Source organism: Oryctolagus cuniculus, chromosome 2 (assembly GCF_964237555.1).
Source record: "Oryctolagus cuniculus chromosome 2, mOryCun1.1, whole genome shotgun sequence".
NCBI lineage: Eukaryota > Metazoa > Chordata > Mammalia > Lagomorpha > Leporidae > Oryctolagus > Oryctolagus cuniculus.
This window is the reverse complement of record NC_091433.1, coordinates 22,968,975-22,992,591: the sequence shown is the minus strand read 5'-3', so window position 1 is coordinate 22,992,591 and position 23,617 is coordinate 22,968,975. Positions and strand designations below refer to the sequence as shown.

Sequence of the window (23,617 nt, the reverse complement as noted above, 5' to 3'; positions counted from 1 at the left end):
CAGTCACCGAACACCTTCTCCTTGCATGCTGGGGAATTGATACCTGGAGCTGGATGGGTCCAGCTATCCTTGCATCCTGTTTTGATTTGTGGTTCTCTGTCTATTCTTTGCATTGTGGGGTATTTGGTTCCAGGCTAACACTCTGGACATTAGGTTTATGTCTATTTCAGCACTCAACTATCTCTAACTGTCCCCATCTCTATCAAAATGACCAAATGACTCCTTTGTTCTTACATATTACTATACTTCAAAATTAAAAATTATTTTGTGTTATCTAAAAAATAAATTGGCTTGCTTAAAAGTAAAAATTTTAAATGTACCTATTTTTAAAATTTAATAATATATCTATAATTACCATATTTTTACCTCTTTAGGAAGGTAAAGACAAATAACTTGTTATTAGTGAAAAGCTAAGTCTTCCTGGAAAAAAGATGTAATTATTTTTAAGATATCTCTTAAGGAGTGAGAGTAAATAAATGTAATAATTTGAATAATTTGAGGGTGGTAAGTCAATTATTTTTATAGAGTCATCAAATGCATTGACCTCTAAGTGCTATTGATTCTCTGAGATACTTTCCAATGCTTTATTATTTCAGCTCATTTAGAAATAAGCAACATTTTACTGATGTATTACATTTAAAGACCAGAAAACATATTTGATAAAATCATTCTTCCTCTGAAAGAAAATAATGTTTTACATTGTGTTCCAGTACAATCAATTAGTGTATCAATTAGGGGCACTTTTCATTTCCTTCAAAATCTCATTATTTTATTTCCTAAAGCCTTACAAAGTTCATTTGGAAGAACTTTTTGAAAAATAGTAAAATTAGAATTCATTATAGGTTTTAATGTTGAGAAATGTGAGTTGAAGTTAATTATTTTTCTGGAAGTTCAGTTTATAAAAGAAAATAATTGAAATATATTCACGTTGAAATCTTAGGGCACAGAAAAATCAACCAAGTATCATTTATATTCTTCTTTTGAATGAGCAAGAAGTCTACAATGATTTGTTATTGACTAATGAAGAATGGACTTTCTGTTTCATAGTTCAACAAAGTATTGAGTGTGGTTGTTGCTTTTAAAATAATTATGCCAGGCAAGAAAAAAATGTACTGCTGTAGTCTTCTACCAAGATTCATTCCTTTAAATTATTCACCAGAGTGAACCTGGTATGACTTTCTTACTCTAGCCTTTAATATGCCAAGGAAGTATCCCAGAGCTACATTTGGTCAAAAAGTGGTCCGTAAAGCACAGACTTTTAGAATGAACTTGAAGCTGAGACTGTTTCTGTGATTTGTTAAGTTTTTGATATACCCATAACAGACTTGTGAGGGATTACACAAAGCAAGCATGCCTTCATGGTCTTAAACGTAGTCTATCACTCTCATGTTTGTGGCCTAGGTAATTATTTGCCCAGATTTAAGGGATACCTCTTTAAAAATGATGCATAATGAAAGCCCTGGAAATTCAAGAGACTCCAAAAAGGCAAGTGAGTTGCAATGAACTTTCTGGATAAAAAACTAACTTTTCCTTTCATCCCTGTCATAATGTCCATTTCTCATCACTTTCATGGCAGACCTAAATCACCTCAAAATGTCTTCCTTTATATATTCCTCTTTGATTCACTTTAAACTTTTTTTTTAGTACCCCCAGCTTTATACCTAGTTTGGTGTGCTTTCATCAGTGTTCTGTGAAAAATCTCTCCACAGTGTTTGATATTCCCATTACTTCAGTGCACATTGATAAGTATTGGAATTGCTGAGAGTGTTTAGCATGTAATATCTACAATTTTGTGTGTCAGAAGAGGGAAAAATGACTAGGAATTTATATTAACCTTGGTAAATAACCTGAAAGCTGGAAAACTACATAATAATCATTTATTCTAACTCTGTTCCTCACAGACACATGTCAAATCTATTATGATAATTCCATATGGGATATGTTCAAAGATGTCTAGTAGATGGCTAGAATCACAGACAGCATTGAACTCATTCCGAAACCTATGTAGTCATCCTTTGCTTTCGTTGATTAGCTTGGTTGTTATTAATTTCAGGAGATTCCTTTGTGAAATCTTCATATAGGCTCAATGCTTTCTGACACAACCTATGGTCATCTACCAGAACAGACTTTCCGTGCATGTATTCCACCCACAGATTCAAGGGATTTTCCACCATATGTCAACGTTGTCATGCACTGTGACTGTAAGCTTTGTAGTTGGAAGTACATTAGCAAAACTAATGTCAATTTCCTATTCCTTCTTCAAAATATCGTGGATTAAATATTTATTCTTACTGTAGGTATTAGCAACCGCAGCATATAAGTTTTCCCTCTCCTTACTAAGAACTTTGATTTGTTTCCTCAATGAAAACACTTGATGACTTCTCCTTGCCAGCCATAAAGTTGTCAAATTGTCAGCATCAATACTCTTATATTTGGGGATCATTATGAAGTAAAATTAGTTACTTGAGCATAAGCATTGTAATACCCTAGCAATTGGTCTGAGAAGCAAGACAGCCAGTATGTGATTAAAGAGTTGTTGACCTTACAGCATGGATAAGCTGGGAAAGATGATTTATGCCCTTTGGGGGATGGAGTAGGATAGTATGTGATTTTATATATATTAAACAAAATGTTGTTCAATTTAAAATTTATGAATTGTTTATTTCTGTAATTTTCCATTAATTATTTTCAGACTTCAATTAACCATGGCTAACTGAAACCACAGAAAGTGAGAATATAGGGGGCTGGCACCATAGCACACTAGGTTAATCCTCCGCCTGTGGCGCCAGCATCCCATATGGGCGCCGGGTTCTAGTCCTGGTTTCTCCTCTTCCAGTCCAGCTCTCTGCTGTGGCCCAGGAGGGCAGTGGAGGATGGCCCAAGTGCTTGGGCCCCTGCACCCGCATGGGAGACCAGGAGGAGGCACCTGGCTCCTGGCTTCGGATCAGCATAGCTCCAGCTATGGAGGCCTTTGGGGAGTAAACCAAAAGAAGGAAGACCTTTCTCTCTGTCTCTCTCTCATTGTCTGTAACTCTACCTGTCAAATAAATAAATAAATAATCTTAAAATAAAAGAAAGAAAGTGGGAATACAGATAGTGGTGGGATTATTGTACATTTGTCAATATTACCAATATTATCTCCAGATTGCAATGTATCATAGCATATTGATTTGGAAATATGCTCTCAGAATTTTTCATTTTTTTTTATTTACACACACCCATACAGTCATATCTATCTTGGGAAACTAGTTGCTGGATCCCTCATGAATGCCAAAATTGATGAATGTTCAAGCTTAAATGGTATAGTATTTTAAAGTAAAATATGCACATCCTACTACATATTTTCAAACATCTCTAGATTATTCAGAATGCCTAATGCAATGTGAATTCTACATAAATAGTTTTATACTGTATTATTTATGGAGTAATTACATGAAAAAAATTATACATGTTCTATATAGGTACTTTTAAGATGTATTCTGGGAGCCAGAGTTATGATGTAGGAGGTAAAGCCACTGCCTGTGATGCCAGCATCCTATATGCATGCCAGTTTGTTTCCCGGTTCCATACAGCTCCCTGCTAATGTATCTGGGAAGGCAGCAAAATATGGCCCAAATGCTTGGGACCCTGCATCCACACAGGAGACACAGAATTATTCCCTGGCTCCTGGCTTCAGTCTGGTCTAGCCCTGGCCATTTGGGGAATGAGTCAGCAGATGAAACATCTCTCTTTCTGTACAACTCTTCCTCTCTCTCTGTAATTCTACCTTTCAAAAAAATAAATCTAAAAACAAAAACAAACAAAAAGAACACATGTTTTCTATACCTGGTTGGTTAAATCTGTGGATATGTAATCCACAAATACAGAATGTGATGATCAAAAGGGCTAACTATATAAATATATTCTCTTCTGCACTACACTTCCAAAAACTAATGAAAGATTTACCAACCCTCATTTGATAATTGTTATGTCTTTGTGTATTTTGGAGGAAAAAAACAAGTGATTAAAAATTATGTAATAAATGTATTTTATTAAACATAATATCATCCATAAACATTTGAAAATATACTTGCAAATGTACAGAACACATGATTTTTCTTTCAGTCTGCAAGAAAAAAAAATTCAGTGTGCAGAGGGATAAAAAGCTCTGAGAAACCATTGCTCTTATGTTACCCTTATTTCACAGAGGGCCATCTTTGGTTTACAATAGTGGCATTAAACTAATTTTAACAGGGGGCTGGTGCCATGCCTCACTTGGTTAATCCTCCGCCTGCAGTGCCAGCATCCCATATGGGCGCCGGGTTCTAGTCCCGGTTGCTCCTCTTCCAGTCCAGCTCTCTGCTGTGGTGCAGGAGACCAGTGGAGAATGGCCCAAGTGCTTGGGCCCCTGCACCCTCATGGGAGACCAGGAGGAAGCACCTGACTCCTGGCTTCAGATCGGCACAGCGCCGGCCTTAGCAGTCATTTGGGGAGTGAACCAACGGAAGGAAGACCTTTCTCTCTGTCTCTCTCTCTCACAGTCTAACTCTATGTTTCAAATAAATAAAAAAACTAATTTTAACATGAAAACATTTGTTTCAAAGGAAATGCTCATTCAATAGATAAATATATATAATGTATGGAGATAGATGGTTCAGTCTAGATTCCTGAATCTCCAGTTCTCCTTCTCCCAATTTCTTTGTGCACACTAAGGGAAGAACATGCACTAACTTCAATGTTTTATAAGAGAATTTAGCCATGTAGGCATAAGATCAAAGGGCTCCTTCTAAAACATAAATGTTTAAATGACTAGATACGGAGTTACAACTTTAGAGAGAAAATTCAAAGAACTGGAATTTCTCTACTGAATCCTTCACATTCCTAAACCAGAGATTTTCTCAGCAGAATACACAGAATTAGAAGTTTATGAATGGGAATGACTGTACGTTTCGTTGAGTTACATTTCATGATAAGACACACTGCAATTGTTTACAAGAACTAGAGTGGTGGACTTTGTACTATGTTCAACGTTAATATTATTGTTCTCTATTGTGTATTCTTAATCAAATGGGTAATTACTTTTCTTGAAAACATTTATTCTTATATTTATTTACCCTTCATTTGTTCTAAAATGTAAGGAGTTACATTCTTCTCTTGCTATGATTAAAGACTTGCATTCAGACAATTTAACTATGTTTGTTAGAAGCATAATTTTGATAATTAACATCAGTGACTTACTGACTACTGCCAAGTGCTTGTCTTGTTTTTTTTTTTTTTTTTTTTTTTTTTTTTTTTTAGGCAACTTAATACTGTATCCTGAAGTCTAAACGTATCATATATTTCAATAATCTTGTAAAGGAGTTATGATTCAGGTGATAAAATAAGGTATCCAAAGCCTCAGGAAGATGGATCAGGAGAAGCTAGTTTCAAACATAGACCTCACATCAGATACACCACTCTTAGTTATATATCAAAATGCCTAATAATATTTTTTCATCCACATTTTTCCAAGGAGGATTTAACGTTGAGTGGCATCACACTTTCCCATAAAGCATAAACGACTACTCTATAAAAAAAATGAAAACATCAGGTGGTCAGTGTTGTGGAGCAACAAGTTAAGCCACTGTCTGCAAACTGTATCACATATAAGAGCCTATTTGATTCCTGGCTGCTCCATGTCCAACCCAGCTCCTTGCTAATGCACCAGGGAAAGTAGTGGAAGATGACCCAAAATACACGGAGCCTTACCACTCATGTGGGCCATCCATATGGAGTTTTAGGCTCCCGACTTCAGTCCAGCCCAGCCACAGCCACTGTAACTACTTGGGGAGTGAACCAGAGGGTGGGTGATTCTCTCTCTCTCTCTCTCTTTCTCTATCTCTCTCCCTCTCTCCCTGTCTCCCCCAATCTCTGTAACCCTACATTGCAAATAAATAAATAAATCTCAAAAAATCAGAAATAAAAATGAAATCACCCACTTTAATAAGGCTTACAAAAAAAGATACATTACAGATTATTGTTTCTTTTAATCTTATAAAATATTTGCATGGGTGGTATTACACTCTGTGTGTAGTTTTATATTGTGCTCTCTTAATTTCACATGTTTTTTTCCTGCAGAAGAACTCATATTATTTTACTTAAATAGTAAGTATTCATGTCTAGTTAGTTCTATAGATTATTTTCTCATTGTCTCTGCTATAAATCTGTATTGGGCATAACAGAACACATTTTAGTTGTCTAAATTGTAATTATTTTCTTAAGGCAAATTTGTTGTTACAGTATAAAGACTAAAACACAGCTACGAGTTTTCATGCATAATTCTGACATCTTTTCCAAAGGCTTTTTGTTAATGGTTTCAGGGAAACAGCTATATATACAGAGTTCACTGCAGGTCACAAGACTGTACAACATTGTATACAGCAGCAAACACTCTGAAAAATGCTGTATCTGGAAGCCACATCTTATATCTACTCCCCTTTCCTAACTTTACAATGCTGGTGAAACAGAAGGCCAGCACATGGATTCAAGCTTTCAAAAATACAAGGAAAAAGCTGTGTAGAGCATCATGATCACGAAAGATACATAAGCAACCCCCTACTCATCCCTGGGAAGGGATAGCAAATGATCTAATGGTGCATTTGCCAAGGAATAAGCCCATACAGCCTCCTTTGGCACTTCCCACAATGTGGTGGAGACAGACCTGAATATTTAAATAGAATTTTCATTTAAAAATGAGTGACTATACTTCTTACTCTCCCCTCTTTGTACTCTACTCTGTGGCTTTCTTTCTCCTGATCCTTCCCTCACTGGTCTTTCCTAGTTTTTTTCAGTTTCAAATTACGTTCATGTTTCTCTCCTTGCATGCATTGTTTTTATTATTTCCCTCCATTAATAACAGTTTATATGTTAACCCAAGAGCTTACACATTTCCTTTACATTTGAAAATTTAACATAAATAGTAGTATGCCTATTTCCTGAAAAACAAATTTATTTGTCTATTTTTTGCTAGTGTTAATGTTATATTTGCTAGTTATTACCTGTGTATATGCAAAATATTCAGATCATTGTTATGGCTGCTTTTAGTCAATCAATATAATTATATCCACAACTATATTGTCCATTATTTTTGGCTCATTCATGATTCCTTGAGTTTCCACCGAGGACTACTTGTTTTCATCATAAAATAAAATCATTTAGTTTATTCTTTGCTGATGGTGACAAATTCTGCTTCCGAGTTTTTGAAAGTGTTTTAATTGTACCATTATATTTGAAAACTATTTCCTCTGATAGAATTTGAGTTGAGTGCCACATTTTTGTTCAGTTTCTTGAATAAATCATTCCATTTTTTGGATTCCAGTATTTACTTTAATGAGATTTCGATTGCTTTATTAGTGCTACCACAAAAATATTAAGCATTTTTCTTAGTTTCTAAATTATTTTTCTTCATTTTTTCAGGGGAATCTATTCCATGCTTTGCGGAGTGTGTGTGTGTGTGTGTGTGTGTGTGTTGGTGTGTGTGTATGTGTATATCTAATTTTGTGTAAATAACGTTACTTGAAAATGTCTGACTTGAGACTTTTAATAAGTTTTGAAATGTCTTAGTCAGTAGCTCTTTAAAAACATCCCTGTTCATTTGTCCTTCTATGCTGGGACTCCATTCTTACACTTCTTTATATTTTAAATCACAACTAATCTTATCAGGCTTGTCTATTCTGCTGATAAACCAGGTCAATGAATTCTCAATTTTTAAAATTAGGGTTTTCAGCTCTAGGTTTGATTTTGTCATTTCAAAAATTTTAAAATATATTTGTCTCTTGAAATGTCTTTGCTTTATGCATTTTAAATCAGAGAAAGTTTGGACATATATGTTAACCTTTGCAAGGCACCACCAAACACATATGTACCTGATATATATATATATATATACACATATATACATATATATATATATACATATATAAAACACTTAACTCAAAAAGCGAAACTATAACTTTTTTTGAAAGTGCTAAATTGGCCGGCGCTGCAGCTCACTAGGCTAATCCTCCACGTTGCGGCGCCAGCACACCGGGTTCTAGTCCCGGTCGGGGTGCCGGATTCTATCCTGGTTGCCCCTCTTCCAGGCCAGCTCTCTGCTGTGGCCAGGGAAGTGCAGTGGAGGATGGCCCAAGTCCTTGGGCCCTGCACCCTGTAGGAGACCAGGATAAGTACCTGACTCCTGCCGTCGGATCAACGTGGTGCGCCGGCCGCAGCGCGCTGGCCGCGGCGGCCATTGGACCAACGGCCAAGGAAGACCTTTCTCTTTGTCTCTCTCTCTCACTGTCCACTCTGCCTGTCAAAAAAAAAAATGCTAAATTTCTCTTTCTGTAAAATGATAACATTATTGAGGATATTTATTGTCATGTTATTTTCATATGTCTTTATAGTGATATAATGTCATAATTGTATCTCATCTAAAAATTCACTGAGTGCTAGTTTAATAAATTATATGCAATGTTTACATATATGAATTAATTCTAAACATGTACTCTAGAAATCAGTGATTTTCAGGATATTTTTATGAATGATTGATATTGAATTATCTTCACAGTAGATATAAAGTTATAATTACTTGTTTTTTTTCGTTTTGTTTTGTTTTGTTTTTTTGACAAGCAGAGTAGACAGTGAGAGAGAGAGACAGAGAGCAAGGTCTTCCTTTTTTCCGTTGGTTCACCCCCTCCCCCCACAATGGCCTCTGTGGCTGGCGCACTGCGGTGATCTGAAGCCAGGAGCCAGGTGCTTCTCCTGGTCTCCCATGGGGTGCAGAGGCCAAGGACTTGGGCCATCCTCCACTGCACTCCCGGGCCACAGCAGAGAGCTGGATAGGAAGAGGAGCAGTGGGGACAGAATCAGGCGCCTGGACGGGAACTAGAAACTGGTGTGCTGGAGCCATAGGTGGAAGATTAGCCTATAAAGCCGCAGCGCTGGCCGTAATCACTTTTTAAAACATAGAGAAAATCAAGCTAAAAACATAAGATATCAATCAATATCATCAAACCACGAACCCAGCTTATATTTTGATTTGCATTTTTAGAACTTATCATCTTGTTGAATGCTCTAGTTTCAGGGCACTGCCAGGCATGAAGCCATCATAAGTATAAAGACTGAGTTGAAGAGGTAAAGGTAAGAAGATGATAGGATGTGTCCTTATTGACCCAAGATTCTGTAAGAGCCTAGACAGGCATGACTATTTTAAAATGTACTTTATATGAATGAATGTATTCATTTGATTTTTTTTTTTTAAATTGTAGACCTTGCCTAATTTCCTGCGAGATTGTGGTCTATTTTACTTCAATTCTTTGAAATGATAATGTAAGTTAAAAAATTTGTTATCTTGGGGCTGGTGCTGCGGTGTAGCTAGTAAAGCAGCCGCCTGTGTGCCGGAATCCTGTATGGGCACCAGTTTGAGTCCTGGCTGCTCCGCTTCTGATCCAGCTCTCTGCTGTGGCCTGGGAAATCAGTGGAGGATGGTCCAAGTCCTTGGGCCCTTGCATCCTCATTGGAGACCTGAAGGAAGCGTCTGCCTCCTGTCTTAGGATCAGCCCAGCTCCGGCTCTTGCTGCCATTTGGGGAATGAACAGCAGATGGAAGACCTCTCTTTATCTCTCTCTCTGCCTCTGCCTCTGCCTCTCTGTAACTCTGCCTTTCAAATAAATAAATAAATCTTTTAAAAAATAAAAAATATGTTATCTCAAAAAAAAGCTGGACAGGTGATTAAAAACATCTAGCAATATGAAAGTGTTGGGCAAGCAGATAAATAGAACTGATGACAAGGAAGTAAGTTTAAGATAGGGGCAGGAACTGGCTTAGCACTTTTCTACATCACTCATAGGTTAGGAAAGTAAAATCAAACAGAAAATTATTACCAAATGTACATTGCAGGATGAGATAACTCATCCAACCAGATCAGATTCTCAGTCCTCACACTCATCAGATACTATTTCACCATCAGAATTTTTCAAATTTATTTCCGTGTATAATATTTGTTGTCCTTGTATCCTTCTGCTATGTACAAGTATAATAGCTTGAATCAATAGCTAGTTTAGGTTTCACACTTAAGCCTTAGCATTTTTCTTAATGCAAGCAGTACTTTGATTTTATTTATTTTTCTTGTGGTCATTAACATAACTTCTTGTCATTATTATTTAGTTATATCATTGCATTTACATTTGGTTGTCAGTGATCTGGCAGAAGTTTCATTCCTGTTCCATCATAGACAGTTTCATCTGCCTATTTCTTACCTAAATAATGTACTCTGAATTTGTCAAGAGTATGCTTAATGTGTCTTCATGTCAATCAGAGGGCAGTGTCCAATAATGTTAACTAAATACGCTGTTGGAAAACACAAATGTTTTTCTCAAGTTATTTCTTCCACAGATTGTGAGGTGTAACATGAATATATCATTGATCACTAACTGATTTGAGTGAAAATTTTCAATTTGCTGACATTCTTCTTTTTATTACTAAATAAATGCCAAAGTACAAACACACCAGTATATGCACAAGCTTGCTTCATTGTATAATGACAGTTACATCTGTGATTGTCTTCAATAGTCCAAACTACAAAATTAATCAAATATCCATTTTAAATTCTTATTTTGTTCATAACCACATCCTTTTAATACCTTACTGACCAGTCATATAACATTGACAATAAAATTGCAAGTACATGCAACAATTAAAATTAGTCAATAATTTTAAATGATATACTTTTCACAGCATATTATCATAGGTTCAGTAGGAAACATAAAGTTAGTATGAAAAGGTTCCACTAGTTGTTATGAATAAAATATGAATAAAGAGCAAGCAGGACTCACAAATAAAACAGTGTGAAAATCTACATGGCATAATTTAATTGTTCAAGAGTTTGGTTTATGTGTATAAATAAGGAAGAGTTCAAGATGATCTCTATGTGAAAAGCTCTGTACCTATGCTGAACTAATTTTCATGAGAATAGCAATAATAATGAATTTTTATCCCAGTTATTTCAATGCTACTCTTTACATTCTTGTCTGCATTATCTGTTACATAATTCCCTTTCTTTGTGTTAATATCAGAAGAAATTTAAATAAATTTACTTGATGTGAAATTTCCATAAAGAATAAGTACAATTATTACCAATGTCCCAGACATTTTATGGTACAATTTAAATATATTTATATGTATATATATAATCTACAATTTTTAAATTCACGTATTGATTTTTTGATGTGATTGATTGATTACTTTCAATTATCCAAAGGAAAACTAATGGCCACAATACTCAAAGTTTTGTTTTAGAACAAGCAATTAGAATATTTTAAAAAAAATTACAAACATTTCATTCACTGAAATCTAAGTGGAAATCAGGCTCTCCTAACTGCTTTTGTGTTGTGAGAAACATATTTGTATAGAACCCATGGAAATTCTCATGAACCTCAAAATGGTGAAAATGGAGTAGGAATCCAGTAAACTACTTAGATATTTACCAATGTTAGGAGAGCATGGGGGAAAAAGAGTGTGTTGTAGGGAGCACAAAAGAAAAAGGAAAAATACAAGTGGAAGAACACATAGCACACCTTTAAAATTAATACAAAATATAGGGGTTGAAATGACCTCAGAGAAGTACTGCTCCATACTAATGCTTTCATGATATGGGGATAAAAAGTATCTTTTTGTTTATTTTTAAATCATGTTTGGAAGAATGTGTAGTTTATCTGTTTCCTAGAATCACGTAGGAAACGAGGGGGTTATGTAATTGAAAAACAGATTTCTTGGATCCTGCTCAAGTTAAAGTATGGTTATTGAGTGTTTATTGCAGTTTTTCAAAAGTTTTGAATAATTTAATTCTAGCATCTATTTGAAGAACTAGTTCATTGAAAAGGAGTTTTGGTCTCAGCAGGGTAGGCAACAGACTAACTCACTAAAGAAAATTTCTGTCTCTGTTAGTGGAATCTTCTCTTTCTGATCATTAAATTTCTAAATGACTGTCATGTTTCTATAATCTCTATTATATCTGCCTGTACCAATATTATCTCTGTAACCCTATCCATCAACAGAATTTAAATCACCGAGATATAAAATGTTTAACTTACATTTTGTTTATTTGAGAGGCAGAGGGGCATAATGAAATATAGAAAGACAAACAGATCTCCCAACCATTGGTTCATTCCTAGAAACATTCATGATGGTCAGGCTTGGGCCAGGGCAGGATTCAGAAGTGGTTAACAAAATCCAGGTCTCCCATCTTAGTGGCAGGACCCAAGTGCCTGAGCCATCACTGCTGCCTCATAGGACCCGCACTGGCCAGTGGCCCCAATGCTACTTTTCCCAGAGATATTGATAGATGACCTAAATGCAATAGTCTCTTTATCACATTTCTTTTTCTAGAATATACGTTTCCTTCCTCACTTTGCAGAATGCTAAATCAACTTCAAATACTGTCTTGAAAATTAACAAGTATTTGAACTGTTTCTGAATTCAGTACTCTGATCTCTCCCTCCTATAGTATTTTCTGACTTCTTTCATGGTTCCTAATATTTTGGAACTTAATCTAAAATGCCAGGTGGCTTTACTCTGTTCTTTAGTGTTTAAATGTAATCTGCTCAACTCATCTTGTTGCAATAATTATCCTTTTCTATTTCAACTACCAAAACTTAATCTGATACATGCCTCAAGTTCTACAGATGTTCTTGTGTATTTAGTACCATGTCAAGCCTGTTTTGCTTGATTTCTCACCACCCATGAAGTAAAATGAAATTCTGCACATTTTGATTGAAAACCATGCATACAGTAGAACTTAACTATGCTTTGCAGAAATTGAAAGATGGGCATGTTTATATCCCAGAAACATAGTTTAAAATACAATGTTTAAATATTTACTGTTTATAAGAACCTTTTGGCCAATTTGCTTCTGGAAATTCCTTTCCCAATCATTTTTTCCAGCTCTCCAGACCTCAATTCTGAATCATATTCTTTGGTGTTAGTTTGTACAATCCCAAATCATCTCTTCTATCTTCATATCTTCCTGTTCCAAATTCATGGTCTTTCAGTTATCTTTATCATTTAAAGAATTCAAAAATATTTCCTCAGTTCAATATCTGGTTTCAGGATGAGTTGGCAAGATATTTTAGTTAAAAAACAAGTCATTTACCCAAGAAAATGCTGTTGTTGTCTGATTAGAAAATAATTAACTTTATCCTATAAATATTAGTTATTTGAGCATCTTTATTGAGAATGAAAAATGGCTTCCTAGTTTTAGGAGTCATTGTATTTATGTTTCTGGATCTATCTATAACTAGCAGTGTAGACATTCATTTTAGTCAATGACAGATCACACATATGAGGACAATGCCACATTGTCTAGTACTCTAGTAGGCTGTACCATATCGATTTGTCTAAGTACACTGGATGGTGCTTGCACAATGATGAAATCTCCTAACGGTGCATTAAACAGAACATATCCTTGTCACTGAGTGATAAATGACTGTCAGTGAAGATATTCATATACATACATTTATATACATATGTATAAATATCATATTTTTACTTAATTTTCTAAAGATTTATTTACTTATTTGAAAGTTAGAGTTACAGAGAGAGGGAGAGACAGAGTCATCTTCCATTCACTAGTTCAGTGACTACAATAGCCAGGTGGCTGCATCAGCTAGGGGACCACAACAGCCAGTGCTAGGTCAGGCCAAAGTCTGAAGCCAGGAGCCTCATCCAGGTCTCCTACGTGGTTGGGAGAGCTCCAAACACTTCTGCCACCCTCTACTGCTTCTCCCAGGTCACCAGCAGGCAGCTGGATCCAAAGTGGAGCAGCTAGGACTCAAACCAGCATCCATATAGGTAGAGGCTTCACCTTCCACACCAGAATGCTGGGCCCTCCCTGACTTACTATCTTTTTAAACATTCCCACACTCAATCTGACTGTAGGTTCTTAGGATAAAAGTAATTATTAAAATGCAGTAAATTATGCTTTATTGCCACTTTAAATTATGATTTACAAATTACACCTATCCCAATTCCAAGAAAATACCGCAATTGCATTGAAATTAACTGAGTTTACAGAATTACAGTTACATAATAATAGAATAAAGTAAAACATAAATTCTCAATTTATCAGAATCAATTGCTCTTATTAAAAAACATCCACATAGTGGAAAGAAAGCAAATTATGGAAATAATAGTGGAGGATAAAATTAAAATGACTGAGGATTTTTTTTTGAGTTTATAGGGGTGACATTTAAATGCAAATGAAGCTTTATTTTGAGTATTAAACCTGAGGTTTAATGTCAGTCTCAGTTTTTATCACCTAAAGGAAAAGATTAATTTCTATTAATCAAGTATATGTTTTGACCTATGGCATACGATTTGTGGTAATTTACAGTAAAAACTAAAGAAATCAAGACCAGAACTGATAGTAAAAAGCAAATGTGTTAACAATAAAATTTGATTTGGGGGCAGTGTTGTGGTGCAGTGGGTTAAGTCACTGCCTGAGCTGCTAGCAGCCCCTATCAGAGAATGGGTGTAAGTACCAGCTGCTCTGCTCTGATCAGGTTCCCTGCTAATATGAAAGACAATGAAAGATGACTCATGTGAGAGACCTCCATGGAATTCAGGTTCCAGACTTTGGCCAAACCCAGCCCAGGCCATTGCTGCCATTTGGGTAGTGACACAGTGATAGAAGATCTCTTTCCTTGTCTCTTCCTCTCACATTCACCCTGCCTTTCAAATAAATAAATAAATGAAGGGCCAGTGCCATGGCACACTTGGCTAATCCTCCACTTGCAGCGCTGGCATCCCATATGGTTGCTGGGTTCTAGTCCCAGTTGCTCCTCTTCCAATCCAGCTCTCTACTGTGGCCCGGGAAGGCAGTGGAGGATGGCTCAAGTGCTTGGGCCCCTGCACCCGCATGGGAGACCAGGAGGGGGCACCTGGCTCCTGGCTTCAGATTGGCACAGCGTGCCAGCCATAGCGGCCATCTGGGGGGTGAACCAACGAAAGGAAGACCTTTCTCTCTGTCTCTCTCTCTCACTAACTCTGTCAAATAAAAATAAATAAAATAAATAGATTGATAAATAATCTTTCATTAGACTTTAAACTCCTCCAAACTACAACTATAAGAGTAAGGTCTGTGATGTGCATCTCAACTTTAGGCCATTTCTAATGTCCCAGTTGTTTTCAAATGACAATCGAGCAAATTTTCTAACAACGGTCACTGAATTTGTTCTCTCACATAGTGCATCTATAAAATATTCATTAATAATGACCATGATTCTTGGAAAGAGTAGACAGTGCGAAATAGGACTGTGAGGCAATGTCCTGTTCATGAAGATTCTGCTTTACCCCATCACACTGAATTATACCCACAGCAGCTAAGAGTGACTTGAAATTACTGTACCTGCATCACAGCTAGCAAGCTGTATTGAGTCCTCATTACTGGGTGTGTGAAATTTAGACATGAAGATGTCAAAACTTGGAAATTGCTGAACTTGATTGGTATTGATATCTACTCTTTGAAAAGGTCAACAGACTTATCTAAAATTGCCTAAATATATTTTCAGCTCTTTCTTCACATTTGTAGATTATTCCATCATCTCCCTCCTATGAAGACAATCCACTTACTATTGAACCTCAATTAAATTAGATGCAATTTAAGATTTGCCATGGAAAATGGTATAAATATGAACTTTTCTTTTTGGAAGTGATAGAACAAGCAAGGTTTCAACATTGTCAGCAAAGAGTTAGATGATTTAATTTCCATATAATGCTTTAGAGATAGCTTTTCTTTCTCTAGTGCTGAATAGGCACCAGGAATTCTAAATAAATAGATTTCTTGAGAAAATGTAATTACCAACGTGTGCAGAGCCAGGGCAGCTCCAGGGCCATAATAAGTGGTAGCTACGAGAGGCAACCAGAATTAATGGAGAGTAATCATGAAAATCATGTCAGTTTGTGCTTCTTTTTAAAAAGCAATTAACAGCTTTTTTGTTAATCAATTTAATCAACCACAATCTCTTTAATATGATTCTGAAACATTAATGACAAGAGTTCTCCACCTAGCCTAAGTTTATATAAATAAAGTGTTACTAGTTTTAAAATATTATTCTACAAAACCTATGCTTAGAAGTTGACCTCATCAGAGAAAAAGATTATTCTTTTTTTTTTAAAGATTCATTTATTTATTTGAAAGTCCAAGTTACACAGAGAAAGGAGAGGCAGACAGAGAGAAAGAGAGAGAGAGAGAGAGAGAGGGAGAGAGAGAGAGAAAGAGATGACTTCTATCTCTGGTTAACTTCCCAGATGGCTGCAATGACCAGAGCTGTGTTGATCCAAAGCCAGGAGCCAGGAGCTTCCTCTGGGCCTCCCACACAGGTGCAGGGGTCCAAGGATTTGGGCCGTCTTCTGCTTTGCCAGACCATACCAGAGAGCTGGATGGGAAGTGGAGCATCCAGGATTTGAACTGACACCTATATGGGATGCTGGCACAGCAGGCTGTGGCTTTATCTGCTACACCACAGTGCCAGCTCCAAGAAGATAATTCTTTAATTATGTTATTTATTGGAAGAAAAAAATAAAATTTCTGAGGTCAAAGATGGAATTATGTAATAATTTAAAATTTAGGTCAATTGTGATTCCATATATTGAACCAAGAAAACTTCAAGTTATATTGATATAGGAAAGAGCTAGGGACATAATACTGGGCAAACAGACAATTTATAAATGTGTGTGGTCTATAATATTTATATTGTTTTAAAATTTAGATAGCATAAAATAATTAAAAGGGTTCTTCTCTAATGTCAGGCCCCACAGTGGGCAACAGAGCTGTTGTGAAACCCACGGAAGAGCTGCCTAAAGGTGATTGCTCATCTCTTTCTCCCATTCTGTGAGATTCCTTAGTTTCCTTGAAAAATTCCCCAAGTCAACATTTAAGTTAAAAAGTAAAATTGCAAGATAAATATGATTAAATCCAATTTCCAATAAAAAAAAAGGTAAATCTACTCATATATTATTTAGGTAAGAAAAGGAACAAGACAGGAAGTAGAAAATTCCATTGTAAAATATATCTCACTACTTTTGAAGAAGGAAGAGTGTAGGAGGGTCATGAACTCTTATATTTAACTCTGTGTACATCCCTACAGTCTTCTGTGATATAACTATGTAAACATAAGCAACAAGAAAATGTCAGGAAAAAATAGAATATTATGAAACTTTCTATTTTTTAAAATGTGACAGACAATAATGCATTTTGTTATTTATTTTCTTTATGTGTTGATATTTGTTTTAAAGATATCCTGTGTTTTCTATGGGAATTATATAATATTTTCAGTTTCAAAGACCCAAAGATGCTTGAAAATACATTTGAATTGTTGAAATGTACTGAGAATTTTAAGTTAAATTTCTCTTTTGACATTTGCTAGAGTTATCTGTTAAGCATCAAATGCATGGAAAAACTCTTCAATAAATTACTGCAGCAAGCAGATTCCTAACGTTTTATTTGATTTGCAAATCTCAGCAACTTCATCTGTGGTTTTTGCAAGGTATATGTGTGAGCTGAAATTTTTCATAATCTATTTTGTTCAAGCCCTGTGAGCTAATCCCAATAGGAATTTTATTCAAAATAACCTTATGGCAATAGTGATAATCTGTCAGCCTCTAGGTTCATTCTCCATTTTATTCCACTAATGAATACTCAGGAGAAATATGGGTAATTTTACAGAACAAATTAACCTTAGAGCATAGCTACCTATAATGTTCATTTCACTGGACACCTACAAAGCAACACAAATTTAACTACAGTTTAATCGACCCTTCCAGGCCTGGAAGAGATCAAACAGCTAGGACATACATATAATGGTAATTAACCTAAAATGATGCCAAGATGGTTTTCAGATAAGTACAAATAAATATCACAATTGGGACCCTCATTCAAAGCAAACAGAGAATGCAAGCATCAGGCTGTAACCCCATCACAAGTATTTCTGGAGCCATGGTAGTTCAGAGGTAGCTTTGTGGTCAGAAAACCTAAATTTTAATTACTCTGTTGTTTCCAGCATAAAGTGATCATGACTTGTTTAACACAAGCGACACCGTGTGAGCTGCATTTTGTTTCCCTTCTGCCTTCATTTCACTGAAGAGTTGACAAAAAGGATTTTCTCCATCCTACTAATAGGGCAGCATGAAAACTAATTGGTATACTCTGTTTTCAAATATTTTTATCCTCCAACCTCTCTGCCTACAAAAGCCTGACAGTCTTCATTATCTCATTACTCTGTAATTATTGCATCCTCAATTGCCAGAGCCTGAGAGTAATTCACTTATGCTGCACAGCAATACAAACTTGTGCCTTTAGAACTAGAGTTAACCAACTTCCTAAGCTCTTAACTTGGCGCACAGTATTGTCTCCGGTTGATTCAATGCATGAATGAGTTTCAGATTATTATTTCAGATTATTATTATTACTGATTATTATCTAATCAGTATAGTAACTACTCTAGCTTTTATAACTTTGTTGATAGTTCTGTTATTTGCTTATACTATAATCAGAATGAATCAAAAAGCACCATCATATGCTCACTTCTGCCACGCGGGCTGTCATTCTGCTCTCCTCATCTGGTCAATGCTTCTGAAATCCATCTCTCTCTCTTCCTACCAGGTTAGATTAGCCATTTTAATTCTGCAATTTATTTGCATTAGTTGAATCCAGTATAAATAGACAGGAATCTATTCTATAATCCCCAGCAGAGTGATTTTGAAGTGTGGTACACTAAATATATGCTTATTAAATTGACTTTTTCACTGAGTTAAAATATCTGTTCCTATTTTCATTGGTACTTTTACATCCTTTTCAATCGTTTCATTTCTATAACCTTATTTTACAGTCAACATATATAATCAGTAGAAGTCACATTACAAATTGCTTAAACACACACATTTAACCATCTCCTCTTAAGATTTAGAATCCACCTGACATTCCCATCAGACACTCAGAGTCTTCCCTGGTACCACACAAACCCACTTCCTTTTCTGTCTTTATCGTGTGCTCCAGAATTTTAATGGCAAGTTTATTGTGCCCATTTAATTTATTTTTATTTCAATCTCTACTTCATATGGAAAAAAAAGTCCCGTGAAATTTAAGTATCTCTGTATTTTAAATAATTTAAATAAATGCAGTATTTCAACTACTTATGTACAGTTTTACAAAAGCAAGAGTTGAGATGGTAATATTCTTGTCATTTGATGGCACAAGTAGCATCTCTAAGATATTGAAGGGGATATAGTACCAATGCTATTCAGAGTTTTTAATCAAAAACATAATATTCTAAATAATTCATATATGTCAATTTATTTTAACCTCTTAAGGGCTCTTGAAGTTTGGTTCTATTATTCTTGCGATTTGTGGAGAAGGAGTTGGTTATAGAGATTAAAGAACAAGCTCCAAATCACACAGTATTTGGATGAGCTAGAAATATTACAATAGTTAAAAGTAATGAAATTGGCCTTTGGGGTGCCCTTTTAATAAAAAGAATATGTTTCCAAAGAGATTAAGAAATTGACCTTTTGAATAAAAACCAAAATTTTATGACTTACCAAAGTAAATCTTGCTTTATTTTTCTTCAATTACGCTTTAGTTGAAGTAATTTTCACTAGGATATTATTTTAGCTGCTCTCTTATTATTTTGTTTCATTTTATGAGAATAGAAAAAATAATTGCCAATGTGACTGTTTCACAATTGAAGTCAAACAAAAGAAGAAATAGACTTACATGACACCTAAGGCATAGCACAGCACTGTATTCCAGCTCATGCTTTCTCCATTGCTGCCTTTGTCTATCCACCAGACGTTGGTGAAATAACCGAGGTGTAATCTGGTTGTACGCCTATTTGACGCTATAAGAGAATCACACAAGTGCTCTTCCTGGCCTTCATGGATGTATCACTAGGGAGACATTATGAACGAAATATTTCTATCTTTGATATTACCATGAAGTAAAGGTTTCTGATAATAAAGAAGGCATCTTCCAAATCCAGACAATGAGGAAATATTTTTCTGAGTTGAACCTAGAGCTGAGGAAGGGGAAGTCCTCTCTGGATAGCATAGTGTGGGTGCGGAGAGAATTTTCCAACAGCAAGGTGAATAAGAGAAAAGGAAGGCCGAGGGGAAGAAGTTTTGATCTTTCTGAAAAATATAAAGTCACCATTATTCCTGAAATGCCAAGACCGCTGGTACTGAGACCGAGATCTTATGTTCGTAGAAAGAAAGATTATTTGGGGTATATAGAGGCCCGGAATTTTGAGATAACCTCCTTTGGGTTGCTAATGTTAGTGTCACATTTGCAGTCTCTACAGAGTGGTACTGCCATTCATTTTGCATAGTCTCCTGTTCTTTTTTTTTTTTTTTTTTTTTTTTTTTTTTTTTTTTTTTTTGACAGGCAGAGTGGACAGTGAAAGAGAGAGAGTCAGAGAGAAAGGTCTTCCTTTGCTGTTGATTCACCCTCCAATGGCCGCCATGGTCAGCGCGCTGCAGCCGGCGCACTGCGCTGATCCAAAGCCAGGAGCCAGGTGTTTCTCCTAGTCTTCTATGGGGTGCAGGGTCCAAGGACTTGGGCCATCCTCCACTGCACTCCCTGGCCATAGCAGAGAGCTGGCCTGGAAGAGGGGCAACCGGGACAGAATCCGGCACCCCGACTGGGCCTAGAACCCGGTGTGCCGGCGCCGCAAGGCGGAGGATTAGCCTAGTGAGCCGCGGGGCCGGCAGTCTCCTGTTCTAAACAGAGTGTGTGAGCGGAGGAGAAATGAATGAAGCTGAAATAATGTAGCAAATTTACCTTGAAAATATTCTTTGGAGGAAATGTCTCAAAAATTATTCCTAATGCAATTTATCCATAGAAACCCTAAGTAAAACATGGACTACATTTTGAAATAAAATTCAGAAAATTATGAAAGCTGTAATTAAATGAATACCTATTAAGTAAGCATTTCGCATCTGTGGCCTGTAACACTTATGATGAGGAATTTGCAGCACTGGCACTTCCATCCATCCTATAGAGTTGGGTAACAGAAAAGTTACACGGCTTGCTCATGCCTCACACCTTTAATTCGCAGCATAATATTATAAAAGCAGATAGTGTGGATCCAAAGATCTTGTTATTTCCAATGGATCTCTCTGATGAGAAATTGGTCTTCTTAAAGTTTCAATGCTAGGGGAACATCCTGGAAGGCCAGGAGTTGTGAATTGAAGATGTAAGCCACATAAAAATGTTTCAAATATGTTACTTTACATTGCTCTTTTATTGGCCTTTTAAAAGTTGTCGATGGTTTTAGTTTTAAGGAGAGATTTCTTATCAAAAATACATATTTTTATCTACAATGCTATTGTGTGACAGGATTCGGTTAGACAAAGGAAAAGACAGGGGGAAACACCTATCCACGGGGGGCAGGCACTGTGGCTTAGTGGGTAAAGCTGCAGCCTGCACTGCCAGTATCCCATATGGGCATCGGTTCGAGTCCCAGCTGCTCCATTTCCAATCCAGCTCTCTGCTATAGCCTGGGAAAGCAGTGGTCCTTGGGCTCCTGCACTCAAGTGGGAAACCTGGAAGAAGCTCCTGGTTCCTGCTTTCAGATGGGCACAGCTCCAGCCATTGCCACCATCTGGGGAGTAAACCAGCAGATGGAAGAACTCTCTCTCTCTCCCTCTCTCTCTCTCTCTTTCTCTTTCTCTCTCCCCCCCCCCCCCGCCTCTCTGTAACTCTGCCTTTCAAATAAATAAATCTTAAAAAAAATCCTTGGATTTTTAGTCTCAAAGAATGAAAGTTCCTTAAGAACTCATTGTACATAACCTTGACCACATTTTGTGAAAGCATGTTTAAATTCCTGAAGTTGGACTCAATTTTGTATCTTGTAATATATGCTGCTATTTTTAGTGTTGGACAGGAATTATGTAAATTTAACATGGTTGGAATATAATATTTAATATAGTATTAAACAAGGATCAAAATCTTCAATGTACAAATAAGGAATCTGAGGTTTATCAACATTTTACAGCTCTCATACTATGTTTTATAGCAATTGGGGAAGACAAGATCTGAAGAATGTTTTACTTTACAATATTTATTTAAAATCTGCAATGGATGTTTATGGGATGAGCATTTGGTGCAGCAGTTACGATTTCATTTGGAACACCTGCATCCCATATCAGAGTATGTGAATTTGAATCTCAGATCTTTTCCAGATCTAGCTTCTTGCTAATTCACACCCTGAGAAGCAGTTGGAACTGATTCAACTCTACCACCCATGTGGGACACCTGGATTACATTCTGGGCTCCTGTCTTTGGTGGACATTTGGGAAGTGAACTACTAGAAGGAAGATCTTATTATATGTTTCTCTGTCTCTGTCTCTGTCTCTGCCTCTCTTCATCTCCCTGGTTTAAAAAAATAATCCATACAACAAAAATAATCTTTTGTGGGGCAGCTGTGTACCAGGAGAGGTATTAAAGTATGCATCAAATGCCTCTAAATACACCGCTATCAGATAGTGCTGATAACAATGATCATGATGATGACAGTGATGATGAGGAGGATGACTACGACAATATCCATTTTATCAGCTAGAAACTTGGGTGAATTGTTTTCTCCACCATACCCTGCATGCTGAATTTAGCAAACCAAAGGTTAAAGAGGCCAGGCATTATTAGACTCAAAAGTCCCAGAATGTTTCTTCAAGGACTTGTAAACTGGGGCCGGCACCATGGTGTAGAAGGTTAATCCTCCGCCTGTGCACCAGCATCCCATATAGGCGCCGGTTTCCAATCCAGCTTTCTGCAACGGCCTGGGAAAGCAGTAGAAGATGGCCCAAGTCCTTGGGCCCCTGCACCCGCGTGGGAGACCAGGAAGGGGCACCTGGCTCCTGGCTTCAGATCAGCTCAGCTCTGGCCGTTGCAGCCATTTGGGGAGTGAACCAATGGAAGGAAGACCTCTCTCTCTGTCTCTCCCTCTCACTGTCTGTAACTCTATCTCTCAAATGAATAAATATAATCTTAAGAAAAAAGAGAACCTGTAACCTTACCACTCTCCAGCATGGACATATTCTCATGCCCCGAGGTGATCAGAAAAGAGTACAAAAGAATTTCACATTAATATTTGTACTTTAAAAGACAATTCCATGTAGCAGAGCTGAGAGACCTCATTGCCATCCATCTGTGGCAATCAAGCTAATAGCCTCCATTCCAAGAACCATTGATTTGGCATTTCATTTCTCTCATTACTCTGGGTTGTTTCCAGACGAGATCCTTTGCTGAAGGGGTAGGCATACACAAAAATCAGAGTTCCAAATACCACAATATATGTATTTGCTTTGAAATCCAATACCTTGGAAACATCGTGGGTAATTAGTTATTATTTAGAAATATTTTAATGACCTTGGCAATAAAAAGGATCTATGTGGCTGATGCAGGCAAGAACTGATATTAAATGAGAAATTTAAAAATCAGTGGTTTGAGAATCGAAACTGGGAAAATATAAATTTATAAAAGGAATTTAAAGCTCTAGAAGATTAAACCAAAATATATGTGGGATGACTTTTGTGTGATGCTTCTTTTAATCTGAGCATATGATACAAA

General features: G+C 36.5%; 1 pseudogene; it reads left to right on the top strand.

The window, feature by feature from the left end:
* Positions 1-23,617, top strand: part of LOC108176397 (cyclin-dependent kinase 1-like) — a 196,646-nt pseudogene that overhangs the window by 146,252 nt on the left and 26,777 nt on the right.